The sequence below is a fragment of the Corvus cornix genome, chromosome 4 (assembly GCF_000738735.6).
Source record: "Corvus cornix cornix isolate S_Up_H32 chromosome 4, ASM73873v5, whole genome shotgun sequence".
NCBI classification, from domain to species: domain Eukaryota; kingdom Metazoa; phylum Chordata; class Aves; order Passeriformes; family Corvidae; genus Corvus; species Corvus cornix.
In genome coordinates this window covers 38649786-38666534 of record NC_046334.1, presented here as the reverse complement: position 1 = coordinate 38666534, position 16749 = coordinate 38649786, and the positions used below count along the sequence as shown (strand labels likewise).

Here is a 16749-nt window from a genome sequence, read left to right as displayed (position 1 = left end):
TAGGAATCACTCAAACTGGCTTTCTGCAAGGATCACTTAGTGCCCATTGACTATATAGTCAGAACTGCTGAATTTCTAGAAAACTTCCCCCACCAAAAATCCCTTTGAGATCTTTGAGTGGAGACAGTGGTATCCAGCAAGGCTTTTCTTCTCTTTTTCAGTGTTCATGACTTTTCAACATCACCAGCTCCATAAGGACAGTGTGCTCCTCTAGTACAGCTGTAATAGCAGGTTAGGGTACACACTTTTAGTAGAAATTTGTCCCATTTTGAAATTCTTCAGCATTCATTCAAGCTCACCACTGATGCACAAAGAACCCAGAAAAAAGTAACAAATAAAACTGCAGTCCTTTCTTCTTTTGCCCTCAGCCTGTAATTTCCTTGAGCTCTGCTGAGCTGTAGACCTCTGTACTGAGAAGCATGCCAAAATGATGACAGACATGATGCTAGATGGGACAAGTTTTTGCAATATACCAGTTTACAGAGGTAGTTTGAGTGGCTTGCATTCAAACAGTAAAACTATGCACAAACAAAAATTGTAGATTCTGCTAATAATTTAGAAATCCATTAAAATTGCTATTAAGATATTCAGAAAAAGTGAAAAAGCAGATTGAGGCTTAAGTGACATGCCATAATCCGGACCTAACATACACTAATGTTTCAGAAAAAAATTTCCCTATATTTAAAAGTTCATGATTTCCAGTAACCCATCCTTATGTATTTCAAGTGCAAAATGTCAATTACATAATTTTTATCATTAATAACACATATTATTATTGTGTATTAATACATAATTATATTTAGGCATTTGAACAACAGACATGGACCAGTTGCTGTAAAATAGTTGTTATATGCAAGTGAAACAACAAACTTGCTTGCTCTAGTTCCTCATGCCTTCAACGTTATTTACTACAAATACTGCCATACTATGTACAAATTTGTATCAAAGATAAACCTAACAATATAACAGGTAATTTTTGACTCACGCACACTCTGGCTATTCCAAAGTAAGTGACAATAAATACATTGGAATTTCTCATAACTGTAGGTCTGCTACTTGGATTCTTCTTTACTACAGACTCAATGTTTTCCTCCCACAACGTAACAGAACTTTACTTACATTCCCTGCTTATTGAATCTCTCAACTAGCCTGTGAAAGAGGCAGGGATCTTGGGATGACTTTTGAAATTCTCCTGAAAAAGCCACCCTTCAGACAAAGTGCAGCAGGGAGCTCTGGATAGTAACCAGTCTCACTGACATCCAGGACAGATCTTTATATTGTTATCGGCAATAATCACCAAATTATATCTTCAGTTCTTACTTATCATTTGTGAAATATTTATATTACCTCCTAGTAAACTGGCTGGCAGACTTCATTTAAGGCTCTCTGCATTTCAAGGTATTTTTTCCTTGACTAAACCCTTCTGCAAAGAGTAATGTTTATGTAGGAAAAGTGCTTAATCTGAATCACTAAGAGGAAACTCTTTTCTAGACTTCAAATTTGATTCTTTAAAATTCTTTACCACTGTGCTTATGTGTAGTTATAGTTCTGGTTATAGCATAGTAATGCCTCAGAAATCTCCTTTAATACCTTCTCCCTACAAAAAGCAAGTCATAATTTTACTTTACACACATTCAGCCATAGTAAGACTGATGAATTTTATGAAGACTATGCTCATTCATCTTAAAAACCACAGTTCAGCACCTTAATTTTATAAAGGGAAATAAACAGTACTTAGAATTTTTGTTATGGCTTATAAACTGAATATCTTTCTTGGTCTGTTAATTAAGCAAAAATAATCTTGCTTTATATTTGAAGCTTAAGCACACAGAAATGTAACAGAGCAAATGTTCATATTAAATCGGGTAAGACACTTCACTATATGTGCCATGACTGAGAACTGACTGGAGATATATTTTCACCCCCACATATACCTTTTTGAAATACTGAAGGCATTTATTACTCACTGAGTATGAGGGACACGCATTAGCACCATGGAGTTTAGATTTATACCTTCTTTCGGTACCTTTTTTTAAAGCAATTGAGTTGATTACTTAGAAGTCTTTGGCAGGGCTGTTAGTATACAGGCTCCCAACACAGTCTTAATTTTCTTTCTTTTTACTAGCAGATTGCTAAACATTATCATTTGACAATAAAACAATATAGAAAGCTTTCCGCAATGTTTTTCCTACAAAGATAGAGTTGTTTGAACCCCAGAACTCCTGTCAGGTTTCTGACAAAGTTCTCTGCTAGTCAAATTATAACCGTGAGTCTCTCTGACACATTAAATAAAAAAATACATTCTGTTTTTGTAAAGCGTGTAAGAATATTATGATAATAGAAAGGTAGCTTATATACCTCACTAAACTTATTTCTAAAGCTATCATTCTTCAAGTACAATAGTTGACATTCACTAACAATGCCTAAATGCCACATCTTTTATATCCAGCTGACATTGAATGCCTGCGTCTACAACCTTAGCAATCAACACTTTTAAAACTTTACTGAGTTGAAACCTAGATTCTAGCTCCTGCTCATAGAATTTAACTGTTAACTATATAATGAAAAAAAAAAAAAAAAAGTGAAAGCAATCCAGTGGTGAATCCAAGAAGCCCTCTCATATTCACTGCATCTCAGAGTGATGCTCTTTGGTTATTCCTCTCTCAAACTTACTTGTTGCACTGTAAAAACACTAACCTGTTGTTTCTGTAGGATACTGGAGTTATTAATTAAAGATGGCAGACTAAGACATCAGTGCTTCCCCTGTCTGCACAACCCTAAGCCCTTAGAAGTGCCTGCAACCACTATTACTGTCCTTTTAAAGAGAATAAGCGCCTCTTGTAGGTGTCTACTCCTGTAAAAAGGACACCAGATTTCTGGCTCCTGAGTGTAAAGGTACTTTGAATGTACAGCCCTGAGTCAGTCTTCCAAACCCTTAAGAGACGTGAGATTTCAGACAAAACACTGTACATCCGACATTTTCTGTTCACCAGCTTGCTGCAGCCACTCAAGCAGCAGCTAGTCTTCTGACCAGACCTCTAAAAACAGTTTCTCCATCAAGCACAGAGAGCTGAGGTACTCTAACTTGGCAGACTAGATCGGACTGCTTAACTTCCCTAAATTAAAATGCATGCCTGAACATACTTGGTACATCCAGAAAATTCCTAACCACATACAACAAAAGCAGCCAGTGATAAATATACATTTATTAAAGAGCATCTTCAGCTCATTTGCACACTGACTTCAGCACACCAGTGAATAAGGAGAGCAAGGACAGTCAGGAAGCAAAATACCTTGTAAATCAGTATTAAAAATGACATTACAATAAAGCAATAAAGGGTACCTAATAAACAACAGAAAAAGCTATCCAGATTGTAAAGCAGATTAAATTAGCTTCCCAAACCTGTGTAGGGACACTTTTACCATTAATCCACAGAGAAAGTATCAATGACACACTGAGAGGACTATAGAGACAGTCATTACCTGTCTACATATATACCAAGAAATTGACTCACCACATTGCTGGATTTCAACCAAATAACTGGCCAACCTAAGAAAATTCCTCACAATAAAGCACCTTTATATGATAATTTAGCTACAAGGCAAGATATACGTCTATTACATAAAGTGATTATTGACTACGAGAAGCTTTCAATTTAGCAGAAAATTACTGTGTATAAGAGCTCTCTAGAGCTAGTGACAAAGGTTACATTTTGCTCTTTTAACACACAGTAAAAGAGAGTGAGGCTTCCACTGGCCTACTCTATAGCAAATCATCAAAAAATGGAAAGAAAGTTAACTATGGATAAAATTCTTCACAGGGGTTTTCACATTCTGTCCAAAAGTTAATTACCTCCACCTTCCCCTTACCCCCCGCAAAGGAGTGCACTGGAAATAAAATTAGTGGAATCTGAAATTCACTGACAGTATTCTCATCAGCTAAACATATACTTTAACCATGAAGATTTCATGTTAATGAAGATGCAAAATTCACTGAAGTAATAAGAAATTAACATACTAAATTTTGCTAAGTTAACTGTAAATCAGAAATAAACTATTTTAAAACATACAAAAATTATATTCTTCACCCATTTAAAGTAAGTATAAATTATTTGAGATTTTTACCAACTGTACTACAAGAAATTAAAATACGGAGGATAGATAGGACAATAAGAGAGTTTGAAAATTGAGCCTAAAACTTGTCGCCTTGAAACTTTAAAAAGTTTGAATTTAAATCCACTTACAAAAAAAAAAAAACCAAATTCCACTTAAAGAACCTCTTTATGTCTGCTTTTTATTAACATTTTAATAACTTCAGGGAAAATCTGGAAAAAAACCCCAAACCAAAACGTTCACAAAATAAAAATAATGAAGAGAAATTACTGGTCCAGCAGAAAAGTAAAACTTTAGCTTCCAGTCTGAAGCAGTTTAGCATTCAGCATTTTCAGAGTGGATTTCACGTTCAATGTGCTAAGAAAACATGTGCATGTAGAGAACTTTTTTTTTAAAGAGACTTTTTTGTTTACCGGGTATGATTTGGTTTAATAATGAGATACTACTAGAAGTGAAGGATTACATATCTGGAGTAAATGTGGCATTTTATTTAACTACAGATGGTTTCATGAAGGAGAGTTCTGAGAAACAAACTGAAAAGAACAAGGCATTTGATTACTGTATAAAATGTGAAAAAAAGGATGTTTTCAACACAGTTTTTCATCAGCAATCCCAGCCAAAGTACATGTTGTACACACTGTCAAACCTCAAATCCTGTACACCCTTAAGTCATCAATTAAAGTTAATTTCTCATAAAAACCATTTTCACAGCAGTGACAATAATAAAATATTAAATAAAGACGACCTCTCACTGTAATATCTACAATACACAGTATATTTGGTAGCTTTTGTTAGAGTTCTGAGGACCAGAGAGTAAGCTGCAGTAGCAAAACCACACAAAAATACGTGCAATTTTTACTTTGTAGTGTTACACTACCCTTGTACTTCCTTGCAAAAGTGATTATAATGGAAAAAGACTGACCATTGATTTTGAGGAACTGCAGGTATAATACAATATATTAATTCTGCACATTACATAGCATAACCACTTAGAAGACAGTAAATGCAGAATTTAGACAGGTTTGGTATTCTTCACTGTGGATGGCACAAAGATGAAATATTTTGTTTTGTAAAAATGAAAGCTCATAATAGTGGCTTGAATGTCTAATTCCTGAAATACCTTGCTTAGGACACATACTTTCCCCCATTTAGCAGTGTTTCTACTGTGGTTATTAAGGGCTTTCAAACGAAAAAAATCTACTGACATTTAAACTTCTGTTGTGAGTCCCCTCAGCATCCAGACTTGGCAAGCTTTAAACATGTGAAGACATTTATTCACCATCTTAGATTACAGAAGAAATGCTACGAAAATGTAGGATAACTTCAGGAAGGGTTTTTTTGTTGTCAACTTTGTTATTCTTTGAAACTACTGGAGGTCCAATATGCAATATTATTTTCTGCAGCTTACATTTTACTGTGTATGTTTTGTCACTGTAGATATTTTACAAACATGATAGGTATTTCAAAAATGCTGTCTTATAATAAGCAAGGATATCTTCACTACAGTGAAGAAATAGAAACAAGATATTCACTGAAATGCAAATTGACATAAACCTAGAAGTGGCCTCCCAAAAGTAAGATTGAGATGAATTACCATGACAGTGATGAAATAGTCTTATACCTATGCACCCAGTGTGCATATTTTTCCTAGGTAAGTTGACAAGTGTTTCATGTGGCTAAAACTCTACTGGATTCAAACTGGCTTTGAGGAAAAAAAAAAAAAGGAATATGCTTCTTGCGTTATTCTGAGCAAGTGTAACTTCTGAGCACAACTCTTAAGCAGATCATAATTTAATGAAGAACAGATCATAATTACTAATGAAGAACAGATCATAATTACTAGTGAAGAAACAATTTTGGTCAATAGACAGTATTTTAATCTGAAAAACACTACCTTGTTTCTGCATCTTTTCCTAGTGATTTACTCCTTCTATGAGAAACTTAAGAAAGAAGTGCTGCTACACAGGTTTCACAATAAATCTTTTTCCAGACTTACAGGTTATTCACAAAAAGGATTGTCTGAGACTCAGGTTTGGCTCCCGAAATATCAACTTAGGAATATTTCTATGGGGAGGTAAAGGGCAATGAGACAGTCAGACAAAGGCTCAGAAAAAAGGATAGCCACTCAACTCAGAAAGCTCAGGATACAGAACTCAGGCCTGACCACAGTGAATTCAGTTACAAGTTGTAAATGCAGATAGCTACAGTAATAGCAGGACACCTGAGAACAGAAGAGACCAAAATAGAAGACCTAGAGGGAAGACATGTTGGCTGGCTGGAGAAAGTAATTGTAGTAAAGAAAAGCAGCAACAGAAAATTTCTGTAGCAAAAAAATTACAATAGCTAGCTGCACACTGCTTACTGTATACCAAGAGTTATTAACACATAAATAGCAAATAGGATCCTCAGTATGTGATCTGAAAGCCATGAAATTCCCCATACTAAACAGATGGTAGAATGGTGCATGGGTGAGTGAAAAAAAACCCCAAAACCCAACTCATGAAAAAAATGAGAAAGCTTAAAGTTTAACTACATTTTCTGAAATTCCCAATAGCAACAAATATTGTTACATGTTTTATTACTTCCACAAATGCATCCATTTCGAAAAGACAGGGGAATCTTATGTCCAACATAGGGATATAACAGAATCTGTACTCATCAAACACACATGCCGTGTAGCACAAGAGCCCTGTCCTGCTTTTGAACTAGGTCTCTAGGTCTCATGGAAGAAGACAGCAGATAAAAGATAACAATAAAACCATCACAAAACCTTCTGATTATGGAATACAGATGATACCAAGCATGAGGCAGAAATTCTACAAATCTTTATTCTGATGACAATGGTGGCTAAAGCAGATTCCATCTCCACCCCTACTCTGCACCCTCATTTGCACCAGCAAAACTACCTGCAGGCATTGAGGTAATGTTGTTAAAAATGTTAATTTTTTCTTTTTTCAGGTTTTTTTTGCACAACAGAATTACTCATTTTAGATTGGTTGGTTGTGTGCATAGTCCTCTAAATAATTCAGTTGAGAAGGTTGTTAGAGAATAGAAAAGAACAGCCAAAGAATTTGAAGAATTTAACTTTTCCATCATGAAAAATATGTATAGATTCAAGGTTTCAAATGTCATGCGGTTTTTGAAAATCAGCTGCAGATATTCAGTCAGGAAAAGAAAAGATTCTACATGAAAGTCTTATAATGAGAAAAAAAAAGCCTTGGAAATACCAGTTTTCCTTTCACTAACAGTTTCTCATTCACTGCCTGAAGATAGATACTCTTCCTGTAACTCTTTACCATTATGACAACTAGTAGCTGAACCAAAAATTGACAGAATCTTTCACAATATTACTCTACATGACACTAGCAGCAGTGTGAAATTGAGTGTGATCACAGCACCAGTCAATTCTACTGGTTCAGGGAGTTTTCAGTTTAGGTCAGTTTTATCTTCTGTCCTCAAGTTTTTCAATCCCAGGGTAAAGAAAACTAAGAAACAAAAGACTATAAAAAGGAAACAAGGGCAGAAAACTTTAGAAATTACTAAAAGCTCTTCCAGTTCTCCAAAAACACAAGCCCACACAGCATAAGGTAAACCTTGCATATAAAGAGTAGCTCTCCCCCACCTAGCTTAAACCTAAAGAAGCCTCGTACCGCATGTCCTGTAGAGCACATCACAAAGTCTTAAAGAGACAAACTTCATACCCAACTTATGCCTTACTCCAAAAAAAAAAAAAAAAGTAGTGGGAGTTTTCAATTAAAAAAAAAAAAATCCAAACATTTCACCCCCGCTTGGTGACTAACCTCTTTGCCCCAAGAACTTCTGACAACATGGTATTTTAAAGCCTTCTCTAACTGTTCTTTTCTTACCACTCCTCCTTTTCTTCTTTATGTTAAATCCAATCCTCACTCCTTCAGTTCCTACTGAACTACAACCACTTGTCTTCTCCCTTGATTGTTGTAACAGCTGGTGCTAGTTTGCCCATCAGTCTCATGCAATCTCTTCTCATTCTCTTTCTGTAGTTTCTTCCCCATTTTTTTGCATGACAAATCAGAAAGCATATCTGAGAAAATACTCACCAAGTTACAAGTATTTACTAGCGAGCCTAAGGAAGGGTGGTAACATCCAACCGTTACTCTAGCCTCGGTGTAGCTAATCCTAGCTATTGCTGAAGTAAACCCTAACTAGTCAGACTTTAAGAAAAAAGTAAAATCAAATGTTCATTCTTGAGCACTTTACAACAATCTACAATTCTTTTTCCCAGGGCCGCATAAGCCACAGTAAATCTTTTGCAAAGTGGAGTAAAATTAATTAGTCTTGCAGCTGCAAATGAACATATTTTATTTCCTACTGCAATGGAATAGGAATACATTTGCAGTTTAGTCTGAAAGGCAGCTAAAAATCCAATTAAATTATCAGCAGCTTTTAAGTGAATGGACAGTACCCTTCTTACCTGTGATACCTAATTCACAGGCTATCCTGAGCCTGCACCCTAAATGAGCAAATTTGCTGAAATTAAAATAAAAGGTATGAATCTTTCTTGACTACTGCTTCTTCACTTCAAAGCTTGATTTCCCCTTAGACCATCAGCTAGTCCATTTTGATTCTCATCCGTTTATTTCATCCCTTTCACTGCAGGAAATAGTTAGAAATACTTAAAAATTACTGTGGTAAGACTTGTATGTTCCTTGAATATAGACTTTTATTTCAGTCTAAAATTAGGTTTAGTGATCTCTGCTGTCCAAGAACAAGCTATACCCCAACGATTTACAGTGTTTAGCATATAACTGGAACAGTATTATATACAGTTGCTGAGGTGTGACTTTACTGCACACATCCACCAAAATGAAAACAGTATTTTCTACAAAAAGAAAAGCATTAAACAGACTTTTCTTGCATTAAGATTATGCTTCGTATCCCCTGTTATATCAAGGCGTAATCCTAAAAGTAGAAGCAGGCCTCATCATCATATTAAACATGTATGTAGCAACTGCAGGAACAAGTTTTGAACGGCTTTTCTCACTCACAACATAAAGAAGCGCAATTTCTGATAATTTTCCTAGCAGTTCAAATTATTTCACTTGAAATCATACAGATAATGGTCAGTCTACAATAAAGTGAAATTGAGTACCAAGATAATGTCTCTCAGAGCTAAGTTGGTGGTGTTTCAGTCCAAACTTCAACATGATTCACTCCTGCTGTGACCCATGGGCAATGTCCACTGTCAATCACCACATGCTTCATCCTTCTTCCTCACCCAACTTGCTCTAAAAGTGGATAAATAAAACCTCAGTCCTTACTGTCTGGCTGTCTTCTGACTGTGCTCTGTTCCCTGCCCTTGGAAACAGCTGATGTTCTTTTGAACACCATTATGGATGGCTACATCTCAATGTTACCCTGTTCTAAGGAGAACAGGCTTACAACACAAAGGTAGAACGGGTATGGGAGCAGTACCTCAGCCAGAATGATTTGCCACCATGTATTTCTTCAGAGATGAAGTCCATTTGATTTTTAACACCACTTTAAAGATGGGATGACTCCCAAATACTAAGAACTGTCAATGCATAGCTGTCTATTTAAGGGAAGAGCACCTTGAACACTTCCCCTCCTCTTCAAAATGCTGCTACTCCTATTCCATAGGGACTCCCTAGTCCATAGGGATACAGATCATATAGAGTGAGATGGCTGTGAATCTGCTCTCAGCAGATCTGCACTGTCAAACAGTCACGATGCCATATTCTGGAACACAGCTCACCTTTCTTGATTTCTTTTACCCTTGGAGGAGGTAAAAGTTTCAGCTGGCAGAAGTCTTGGGTATTGGTACGGACAAGGACTGGAGTAGAGAGCCACCATGTGTGTAACTCCACAGATTTCTGTAAACTGTCCTTGCATTCATTCAATGAAGGGAAAGAGATGCTGCTCTCATTAGATTGCTCTAACGGAAACATGATGACCAGATTTCTCTGGGCATTTTATAACGCCCTATTTAGGACTTTTGAGGAAACACTTCCCATTGAACAAGCGATACTGAAATATGCTTGTTTGCTGAAAGTATGTTTGCTTAGCCATAGAACTTTCATTCAACAGGAGAACATTATGCTGTTGTAGCATTTGATTCCGTTTACATTACCGCCTAATTAACACTGGAACATTCATCAGCTATTAAAAGAGACATTCTCAAGAGTTCTAGATTTCAGCAGAGATCCCAGGCAGACTTTCTTTCATGTAATACTTCACAGTTACAATTTGAATCACCAAAACTAAATTATCTTTGACTCAATTAGTGTTTCTAGAGGAAAAGTATTTACACATATTGCATGCCGATCTTTCTACATGCTACAGTAAAAGATACTTCCTGTGCTTTAAAAGAATGTTTGCAAGTTCAGTCTTATTTTTTAATAGATGGAGTACAAGTTACTTGGGGTAGAAGGTACGAGATAAATTAAATGTCTAAAGCAGCTTGTAAAGCAGATAGTGTCTCTTGCTAAGATTAATTAAATAATTAAGTCTAGTTTTCACACAGAAAGCATATATAAACATACTTAGGCACGTAACAGTGCACGTATGTGCTAAACCAAGAACACTGTCCTCTCTTTGATAAAATGTTAGTCTTCAAAAAACCTAGTCCTAGACTATCCATTATTAAATTCCTGAATGCATAGTCCAGAATTAACAGGTCCACGTGTAAGACCTGGTTTCTTTACAGACCTGAATGAAAGAATGCAATTTCAGAAGTGAGAACATATTCATGACTTAACAGAGCTGCAAGTCAAGTCTTGTATGAAATTATCTTTACTGCACAAATAAAAGCATAATTTAATGCTTTAGTCATTCTGATAATTTGCAAACTGTGACTTGGCTAAATCTATAGAATGTATTTGTTTATAACTTCAGTTTCTATCTTTATTGCAGTAAAATGATGTTATAACAGAAAAAAAAACCTCAGCATATATGAAGGCAACATATTTTTAAAATCCCCGTAAGTACTGGCTTCCAGAACTCTTATTCCAGTATCTATCACAGGTAATAATTATTATTAGCTACACTAGAAATATTCTCAAGTACTGAATTTCAGAGACTCTTCACCTCAGTGCATTAACAAATATTTTGCTTGTTTCTTAACTATGTGTTTTACCTGGTATGAGTTTTAGCTGCAGCTTCCAAGTCAACCATGAGGTATTTTAGTCTTATGACTTTACTGTTATGATAGAGGCATGTGCCCAGAAGCTGACATTCTCTCATTTAACAAGAAATGTATGGTAATTATACAGGATTTAAGAACCTATTTCCCTTCCCCCCAATATTAAAATAGCGTTTTCCAAGATTGAAGTTCTCAGGTTTATCCATATGGAATGATCAGTTTAGTAATTACAACATTTCTAGAAACTGTGTGTAAAACACTGGTATGCATTTTTTAGAAAGTGTCAGAAGAGCAGAATGGAATTTCCATTCTAGAAAGGACAGTAAGTTTAACATTACTATAACAAATGATAGGGTGAAAGAAAGATTTCAAGCGCTACAAATTGGAAGCAATGCAAAAGAATATGCTTAATAATGCCAGGGAACCTTCTTACATAGATTTACAGAAAGAGCACTGGGACAGATCAGGGGAAAAGTATGTGCATGTTATACAGAAGAAATGAGTCTCTGTTTCACTAGAAGGATTTTAAAAGCAGAGTTGATTTTCTTGTAAAACTTATGCTGGTATCATTTTAATAAAATATATGGAAAATATATAAATAACCTCCCACCCCAGCCAGCATTATACAGTCCAGTACGTCATGGAGAATATTTTTTAGAGTTTCAGAGTTGTGCTTTCTTCCCCTCAAAAAAAAACCCTCTACAGCATTTTCTCACTCTCCATGTTTTATTAAAGACACATAACAAACCCAGATGTCAAGACATCAGTGTTTTGTAAATCTCTGATAACACATTCAGCTATTTATCAGCTCTGTGGAAAGTCATACTTTTGTTCTGAAGGGAATCCAAACTTAACATTAATCACCATCTTCATTTAAACTAATGTTTTTACAGGAACTGAGGAAAAACCCAGAAGTTCTATTGTTCTAATTTTTGAGAAACACTCATTTGGACAGCATAGACTGGAATTCAGGTTCAGAAGCAGCAATGCTCGTAAGAAATATGTGAATACTTTGGCGTGCAAGAATAAAGGAAGTGTTTGAGAAATGTACCTATAATGAAAATGTATCTATAGTGAAAAGAGCAAGGATGGGATAAAACACAAAAAGATTTCTAAGTGACAGCCATAGCACCCAACACAAGAAGAAAATAAATTACTTTCACAATTATGAGGATAACTTTTGTGAAGCTCACCGTTTTCACCGACTTGAGAGACACATACTCCAAGCCCTTTCAGTACTCAGACCAGCATTTCAGGAGTTTATTTATGCATTTTTATACCTCAAAGGACCACAAAACTAAGCTGGTGACATAACTCAAGATTGACTGAATAAAGCATAGGTATATGAAAGTCCAGACATACTTTAAAATCTTAATTATATGCTATTCTCTACAGTAGTTCTTAATATAGAATATCCTATTTGATTTGTGTAGTTAATCTCTTATTAAATTCATTTTCTGGCACTTTCCTTAAGTATATGTCTTGATTAAGATAATGGAAAACATTTTGTCTCTGGAAAAAAAAAAATACCGCAAACGTAAGATTACATTGTGTTGCTTCCTGTTATGCCAACTTTATTACATTAAGAAAACTTTTACAACAAAATGCAACAAGTTTATGCAGTCATTTTATGAGTTTCTCGTAGAACATTTTCAAGTTGTGCAAGAAACATGAGACATGTGGAGAACCAAGAGTTTTGAAAATACAGTTTAACTGCCAGTTATTTATCACTTCATTACTGAAGTACAGTGTTTAACCTAGAATGTCGTTATTAAAAAACAAAAAATACTACCTTAGCTGTTTAGTTATTAAAGGATGACAAGAGAAGTGTTGCTACACCATCCCATATCCAGTCTCCACAATATCAAATAGCAATTATTTCCAATCAGTGTAAGTGGCATAGAGAGATATAAAATTCAAGTATTAAGTGGTTAGTAGCGTAAAATTCACATTCAACTATCAATTCAGTCAAATTATGTCAGTTGAAGATGGAAGATTATTTCATTGGACAATATGTAAAATATTGCCCTCCCTTAGATTTGTTTCACACATATTTCTACACCATTTAGCTATATTTACCCATTAAAGGAAAAGTGATGAAAATCCAGCCTTCTCTTAACCAGTGCTCTAAAACTGGGCAAAAGCTGTCCCAGTGCTGCTGGCCAAGCTAACACCTTAAGCTCTTTCCGAAGTGATACTATCACTGTAATATAATTATTAAACATTCTAACACTCTATTCAGCTCCCTGGAAAAGTGGAGCTTCCTATTTTAAGAAAACCTGCCCATTTAAATGTCATTAACTATCCAATTAGTACAGTCTGTTCCTTGCTAGCTGCCGAGTATTGGGATGATCTTTTAATTGTTAGCCACTATTGAATAATTTTAGCAATTAAGCTTTTATACATTCTGTGATAATTAAGACAGACTACCCCTCGAATCTGATCATTTTCCAATACATAGTGACAAACAGAACGACGATCAATGGTAGAAAAAACACGCGTGTGACCAGGGGTAACGCTAACACCGCAGGGCACCGCGTCCACCTGCAGCCCCCGCAGGACGGCGCGCACGGCCCGGCGCACCCCGTCACCGCCCGCGCATCCACCTGAAGGACCCACTCCGGCCGCTGCGCAGCGGGGTCGCGGCTACCGGGCCGCTTCGCACCGCGCCTACGGGCTCCGCTCGCCACCCTGCCCAAGCCGAGATAAATCATCACCGCCGCCGCTCCCCACGGCTCCACCTGCCGGGCGCCCGCGCTCCGCAGCACCCGTTCGCTCGCTGCCTTCCCCGCCCGCCGCCCCAACGCGCATCTTCCGCGCATCTTCCGCGCAGCTGGGTGGAAGCACCGTATCCGTCCCTCCTGAGCATCGGCAACTTTCTCTCTTTCCCAAAAGGAGGCGTGCCTCCAGGGGCTGTTGCCGGGAGCTCACAAGCTGCCGCATCCCTCACAGGCTCCCTGCAAGGCAAACCCCTGGAGGTACTGGAAACAATGCGGAATTACCTAAACGGGCACAGGTCTGCTCGCGGCCGCCGGGAGCCCCACGCCGGCGGGCGAGGCGCCCCTCCGCCCTCCCTCCGCAGGACGGTGCCTGTTGCACGGGCCCCGCGAGCTCCCTGCAGGGCAAAAACCAACTTCGCTCCGCCGGGGGCCCGCGCCGCCTCCGCGCCGCGAACTCGCGTGGGTAGAGGGGCTCCTGGCTGCAGCCCCGAGCGGCAGCAGAGGCCAGCGGCTCGGACAAGCCTCCTCTCCCGACAAGGCTGAGCTGTGCTCTGCAGAGTGGGACTCCCCTTTCCCGCCCCCCGCGGTTTCCCTCTGCGCAAAACCAATTAACCCCGAGCGCTCGCCCTCCCGCAGAAGGCAACACAGGGGGTGCGGGAGCCGACAGGAGGCAAAGTTTGATAAATGAGCAGCTCCTGCAGTGACAGGTGACTACGGAGCGGAGGCACCCTCCGCGCCGCGCTGGGCAGAAGTGCGGCAAAGAACCACTCACCTGTCCGTTGCCCTCCGGCAGGCGCGGAGGGGAAGGCGGGCAGGCGAGAGACACAGCCCCGCGCCCCTCTGCCGTCCGTCGGCCCCAGTGGCGGGCAGGATGCCGGGCGGAGGGCCCGCAGAGCGGCGGGGCCGCCTGGAGCAGGCACCCGTCAGCGGAGCAGGTGAAGCGGGGCGGTCGCCGCCGCCGGAAAGCAACACGTTTGGCTCTGAACTTTGCAGCTCCAGTCACAAACAAACAAATAGAGTCCAAGAAGGACCTCTCCCATCCGATCCCAGCCTTCTCGGCAGCCGCTGCCTCTCTTATTGGTGCGGAGGTTATTTATTTATTTGATTTCTCCCCCCTCCCTCCCCTCCTCCCCTTCCACACACCCCCCCTTCCCCTTCACTTCCCCTATCCCTCCCCCCTCCCCGGCCTTCCCTCCCCTCCCTCACGCCGCGCAGACAGCCCCGGTCCCAGCGCGTCGCACGGCGCGGCCGGGCTGCTCTGCGGCCGGCGGCAGCGCCGGGTGCCGGGCGAGGGGCGGGCGCTCCGCGGGGAGGCGGGAGCGGAGGCGGGCGGGAGCGGGGCAGCCGCGGCACCGCTACCGGGCGATAGCGGAGAGCGGGCGGGAGGTGCTCCCGGACGCCCGATCCTCCACACCGGGCAGCGGGGGCGGGAGGGTGATCCCCGCCTTGCCGGTGGTCACCTCAGGGACAGGACAGCAGGGCAGGGGATGAGTGGTGACCGGAGCCGGGGAAGAGGGTGGCCGGCAAGTACCGGGCTGCTGCCGCGAGGAACCCGGGGGCCCCCACGGCGCTGTTTTGCGGCCCTCACCAGTGGGGAGCCCCCGCGGCCGCGGTGCGGCGGGAGCGGCTTGGCCGCGGTGCGGCAGCGGCGGCGCCGGGAACGTGCTCCCGGCAGCGGGAGCGGGAGCACAGGAGGGGATGCCGCGCTCGCGGTGTGCGCATACTGGCAGAGCCGGGGGGTGTAAGTGCCTCTGTATGTGTGTTTACGTACGTGTGTCTCCGGTAACGTTGCACGGAGCTTGCTTTCAGGGAGACCCTAGGCTCGCTAGCCGCAGCGTACTTCGTGTACAGCGCTTTTCCGTTTTGCTCAAGCTTGTGCGTGATCAGTGCAGCGCAAGCTTTAATTTGCCTCTGTCTTACCAGATGCTGAACCTTTGTTTGCTGGTTTGTTGCCCTTTTTCTCCCCCGTCCCCTAAATCCACGTGCAACTGAAGCAACACAGTAGGTCTCGCCTCTCCAATCCTTGGGGCCAAGTACACCGCTATGGTTAGTGTAAGGAAAGGGGACGTGAGTTAAAAGCTGGGGAGGTAAGATTCCATGAAGGATTCCTTTCACTACTCCTGCAGTATCTGTCCTAGCTCAGTATCTCGTTGCAGCTGACAGTGGAAAAAAATGTTACTGTCCCACAGTGGCTGTTTTTATACTGCTATACACACACGTGACAGACAGAATATTGACATTCTTGCCTTCTCTTCCATCCCTCTCCCTTTAGAAATTAGGGTTCAAATTAGATATCCCAGTGGTAGACGAGAGAAGTGTAAAATCTGTGAAGTTGGTCCAAACTCTTCAAAATGTTTGGGGAGGGTGAGAGTGTGTGCATGTGTGTGTGTGTGTGTGTGTGTGTATGTGCACTATCTGGCTGGTTGGTTTTTGCTGGCTAAAATTGCCACCCTGCTCCTCTGGCAGTAAATAGACATTCTGGATGTTCTTTTCACTTCCAGAGGAGAAAAAAAAAAAACAACCCAAACCATCACTACAATAAACAAACAAGGAAATAAAAAATGTGCTTAGAAAATAAACAAGTTATTCAATAATATTACTAGGAATTAAAGCGTAAATTATACCCATATTTCTGTTCAGCTGACAAGATATAGAGATGTAAAGATTGCTTTTATCCTGAGTCAGTCAATGAATTTATGTAGATTTGTCATTTCAAACAGACAGTACAAATCTTTCTTTGTGCTGCAACTCTGTAATTCTACCTTTGTCAACTGAAGA

At 40.1% G+C, this 16749-nt stretch overlaps 1 protein-coding gene across 9 annotated transcripts in view; it reads right to left on the bottom strand.

The window, feature by feature from the left end:
- Positions 1–15052, bottom strand: part of TENM3 (teneurin transmembrane protein 3) — a 1315365-nt gene extending 1300313 nt beyond the window's left edge. For 5 of the 9 annotated variants that reach the window (XM_039550645.1, XM_039550646.1, XM_039550648.1 and 2 more), the window contains exon 1: positions 14744–15051. The gene's annotated coding sequence lies outside the window, so the exon portion shown is untranslated. Of the gene's footprint in view, positions 1–14743 lie in introns of all 9 variants that reach the window. The other 4 variants (XM_039550639.1, XM_039550640.1, XM_039550642.1 and 1 more) reach the window with 1 other exon arrangement.
- Positions 15053–16749: the final 1697 nt, after the last annotated feature.